At 41.0% G+C, this 4,893-nt stretch overlaps 1 protein-coding gene and 1 long non-coding RNA gene across 3 annotated transcripts in view; one reads left to right on the top strand and one right to left on the bottom strand.

Annotated features, from left to right (window-relative positions):
* Positions 1–935, bottom strand: part of LOC119467179 — an 11,218-nt gene extending 10,283 nt beyond the window's left edge. Inside the window, exons 1-2 of the long non-coding RNA XR_005195710.1 lie at positions 926–935; positions 426–431 (exon numbers count right to left, since the gene is read on the bottom strand). This is a non-coding gene — a long non-coding RNA (uncharacterized LOC119467179). The remainder of the gene's footprint in view (positions 1–425; positions 432–925) is intronic.
* CUNH2orf76 (chromosome unknown C2orf76 homolog) overlaps positions 1–4,893 on the top strand; it is a 63,257-nt gene that overhangs the window by 2,907 nt on the left and 55,457 nt on the right. The window lies entirely within an intron of this gene.

Genomic DNA, 4,893 nt, shown 5'->3' with positions numbered 1-4,893 from the left:
CCCTCCCTCCCTATCTATCTATCTATCTGTCTATTTTTTTTGAGATGGAGTATCTTGCTGTGTTGCAGTGGCACGATCTTGGCTCACTGCAACCTCTGCCTCCCGAGTTCAAGCAGCTCTCCTGCCTCAGCCTCCCAGGTAGCTGGCATTTGAGACATGCACCACAAAGCCTGGCTAATTTTTTGTATTTTTATTAGAGTTGGGGTTTCACCGTGTTGGCCAGGATGATCTCTATCTCCTCACCTCATGAACCGCCCACTTCTGCCTCCTAAAGTGCTAGGATTACAGGCATGAGCCACCATGGCCGGCCCGATCTATCCGTTTTTTTGAGACAGAATCTCACTCTGTTATCCAGGCTGTAGTGGAGTGGCACGATCATGGCCCACTGCAGCCTTGATTTCCTGGGCTCAGTTGATTGCTCCCACCTCAGCCTCCCCAGTAGCTGGTACTACAGGTGCATGCCACTATGCCTGGCTAATTTTTTTGTATTTTTTGAGGAGGTAGGTTTTTGCATGTTGTCCAGGTTGGGCTTGAACTCCTGGGCTCAAGTGATCCTCCTGCTTCGACCTCCTACGGTGCTGGGATTACAGAACTGAGGTGTTGTGCCTGGCCCTGGCAAGATATATTAATAAGTGAAAGCAGTTCTTGCTCAGCGGGTAAGAATAATACTTTAATATTAAGTTTCTTAGTTTAAATGAAACCTCTGTTTTCTAAAAGCAACCTGATCATCAGAAAATGAACTACAATTACAGGAGAGCTTCCTAGTTGCTTTAGTAACTAGAGTTACTAGATGGCAAGGGTTAGGGCATCCACAAATAACAAATTACATTTATTCTGTATTTTCTTTCCAGTTGCTTGGAATGTGACTCCTGTGGCAAGACTCCAGCAAAGCTGGAAGAGACTAGTTTTAAAGGGAAGAAGGCACTTTGGAAATGCTTCTGGATAGGATTGGGGAGGTATGGGTGGAGTGGAGTTGAGGGCTTTGCGAAGGCTGAGGGAGGTGAGAGTTGGTGTGTGTGTGGGGCGGGGGGTAAGAATGAAGCCTGGCTTTCCTCATAACTGTGGTGAGAGGAGGCCTGGCAGCTGGAGGTGTTAGCAAGCCCTTTGTCATTCTTATCGTCTCCTTCCTCTGGGTGTTCATCTTCAGAGGAATTGCAGCAAAGTGGACACGAGAGAAGAGTGAATGTGTGTGGCATGTACATGTGTACCATTTTCTTCTTCCTCGTCTTTCTGCCTGGCCAACTTGGACTGGGGGTGGCTAGGGCCGCGGTGGTTAGCGCATGCACATGTTCACATGTGTACCATTTTCTTCCACCTCTTTCTGTCTGGCCTGCTTGGGCTAGGGTTGGTTAGGGTTGAGGCGAGATGCAGAGAAGGTTTGGGAGTGGAAGATTCTGATAGGGAAGTGTCCTAGGCTGGCTGGGAGTAAGAAAGGGAGGACTTCCTTTACAAATGCTTCTCCATGAGTTGATTGCACACTGGTCAGGTGCTGCCTGCACTCTGTTTAGAAGCATTCATGATTATGGGCAGGAATAATGAAAATATATTGAGTTCAGTACTGAGTTCTTGTTCAACTTCATACTTTAATAAAAATGTGCTAGTATATATATTCCCTTCTAAATCTACATTGTCTTCTACGTCTTTGCCTGTTTCTCTGGCTCCTAGCTACGCATGACAGACATCTGGAAAATGCTTCAAAACTAGGCTGTTAGAGATGAATTTTCTTAGTAAAATCTGCTGCCTGTCAACAAGAAAATTAGAAATGCAGCTGACCCTTGAACAACACAGGTTAGGGGCACTGACCCTCCACACAGTCCAAAATCTGTGTGTAACTTGTGACTACCTAAAACTTAACTATTAATAGCCTACTGTTGACTAGAAGTCTTACTGGTAACAAACAGTTGATTAGCACATATTTTATATGTCATATACTGTATTTTTAAAAGTAAACTAGAAAAGAATGTTGCTAAGAAAATCACAAGGAAGAGAAAATTATTTACTGTTCATTAGGTGGAAGTAGATCATCATAAAGGCCTTCATACATGTCATTTTCACGTTGAGTAGGCTGAGGAGGAAGAGAAGGGGTTGATCTTCCTCAGGGATGCCAGAGGTGAAAAAAAATATAGGTTGAACCCCTGTTGTTCAAAAGGACACTATTAAAATCTGGTGACAAGGCTGCAGTGAGGTATAATCCTGCACTACACTCCAGCCTAGGCAACAGGGAGAGACCCTGCCCCAAAGCAAAAAGACCTGGTGACACACTTTGGCTAATAATTCCTTTGAAGGGCAATGTTGTTTAAAAAAAACATTAATTTGAGCTAACTCTAGATTGATGTGCAGTTATAAAAAATACAGTAGTCCCTCCTTATCCTCAGAGGCTAAGTTCTAAGACTCCCCTCAATGGAGGCCTGAACCCTATATATATGCTTTTTTCTATATGGTTGTCTGTCAATATCTGTGGATGATCTCCTGTGGATGCCACAAATCCATGGATGTGCAAGTCCCTTATATAAAATGATGTAGTATTTGCATGCAATTTATACACATTCTCCTGTACACTTTAAATCATCTCTAGGTTACTTATAATACCAGATGCAATGTAATAGATGCTGCATAAATAGTCATGCTACTGTATTTTACGATTTGTGTTTTTTTAAGTGTATTTGTATTTTTCTATTGTTTTCTTCCTTGGACATTTTCACCTGAGGTTGGTTGAATCTGCAAAGGCAGAACCCACAGATATGTAGGGCTAACTGTACGTACATATCTATAATAAAAGAGAGTGACAAAATAATAATAAAATTGAACAATTAGCACAATACATTGTATTAAAATTTGATTGTTTACTTCTGGAATTTTTCAGTTAGTATTTTTGGACAGTGGTTGACCCTGGGCAAACCATTTAAAGTGGAATTGCAAGTAAGGACTGCTGTAGTCCAGAGAGATCTCTTGTACCCCTTATCTAGTTTCTCTCAGTGACAACATCTTGCAAAACCATATAGAATACATAACACAGTCCATACATTGACATTGATATGTGTAAGTAAGATAATATTTCCATCATCAGAGATTCCCCATATTGCCTTGCAGCCACAACCACTTCCTTCCTACCTCCTCCTTAGCCCCCTGGCAACCACATATTTTTTCTCTATTTCTATAATTTTATCATTTCAAAAATGTTATATCATCAAATCGTGTGGTATATAGCCTTTTTGGATTTTTTTTTTCACTCAGAATAATTCTCTAGTGATTCATCTAGGTTGTTGAATGAATGATAGTTTTGTTCTGTTTTATGGCTGAGTACTATTCCATCATATGGATGAAAGAGTTTAACCATTCACCCTTTGAAGGACATCTCTATTGTTTCCACTTTTTGTCTATTAAGAATAAAGCTTCTGCCAATCACTTGTCTACAGGCAGACCTCAGACATATTGCAGGTTTGGTCACAATTTTTTGTTTTTCCACTGTGTATAAAAATTGTGTTTAGACTATACATATAGTCTGTTATAAAGGGTGCGGTAGCACTATGTCAAACAAATGTATTTTTTTTTTTTTTTTTTAAGACAGAGTTTTGCTCTTGTTGCCCAGGCTGGAGTGGAATGGCACAATCTCGGCTCACTGCAACCTCTGCCTCCCAGGTTCAAGCTATTCTCCTGTCTCAGCCTCCCAAGTAGCTGGGATTACAGGAATGTGCCACCACACCTGGCTAATTTTACATTTTTTGTAGAGAGGGAGTTTCACCATGTTGGCCAGGCTGGTCTTGAACTCCTGACCTCAGGTGATCCACCTGCCTCGGCCTCCCAAAGTGCTGGGATTACAGGTGTGAACTACTACACCTGGCCTCAAATGTACATATCTTAATGAAAAATACTTGATTGCTAAAAAAAATGCTAACTATTATCTGGCTTCAGCGAGTTATGATCCTTTTGCTGGTTGAGGGTCTTGCCTCAACGTTGATGGCTGCTGACATCAGTGTGGTGGTTGCTGAAGGCTGGAGTGGCTGTAGCAATTCCTTGAAATAAGCCAACAACGAAGTTTCTTGTGTTTATTGACTCTTCCTTTCAAGAAAGACTTCTCTGTAACATGAATGCTGTTTGATAGCATTTTATTCACAGAAGAACTTTCAACATTGGAGTCAGTTCTCTCAAACCCTGCTGCTGCTTTACAAGTTTATGCAATATTCTAAATCCTTTGTTGTCATTTCAACACTGCGCTCCAGCCTAGGCGACAGGGAGAACATTTTCACCAGGAGTAGATTCTGCCTCAAGAAACTGCTTTCTTTGCTTGTCCATTAGAAGCAACTCCTAATCTGCTGGTATTTCATTATGAGATTGCAGCAATTCAGTCCTATCTTAAGGCCTCACTTCTAATTCTAGTTGTCTTGCTGTTTCTACCATATCTGCTGTTATTTCCTCCACTGAAGTCTTGAACTCCTCAAAGTCAACCATGAGCATTGTAGTCAAGTTCTTCCAAAGTCCTGTTAATGTTGCTATTTTGACCTCCTCCCATAAATCATGAATATTCTTAACAGCCTTTGGAATGGTGGATCCTTTCCAGAAGGTTTTTGCGTTATTTTGCCCATTTCCATCTGAGGAATCACTATCTATGATAGCTATAGTCTTACACAATGTATTTCTTAAATAATAAGACATGAAAGTTGAAATTACTTCTTGATCCATGGGCTTCAGAATGCATATTGTGGTAGCAGGCATGAAAACATGAATTTCCTTGTACATGTCCATCAGAATGCTTGGGTGGTCAGGTGCATTGTCAATGAGCAGTAGTATTTTGAAAGGAATCTTTTTTTTTTTTTTTTTCCCTGAGCATTAGGTCTCAACAGTGGGCTTAAAATATTTAATAAACGATGCTATGAACAGATGCACTGTCATGCA

Source organism: Cebus imitator, unplaced genomic scaffold (assembly GCF_001604975.1).
Source record: "Cebus imitator isolate Cc_AM_T3 unplaced genomic scaffold, Cebus_imitator-1.0 Scaffold264, whole genome shotgun sequence".
NCBI lineage: Eukaryota > Metazoa > Chordata > Mammalia > Primates > Cebidae > Cebus > Cebus imitator.
Note: the sequence above shows the minus strand (reverse complement) of the source record. Positions and strands in the feature narration are given on the sequence as shown.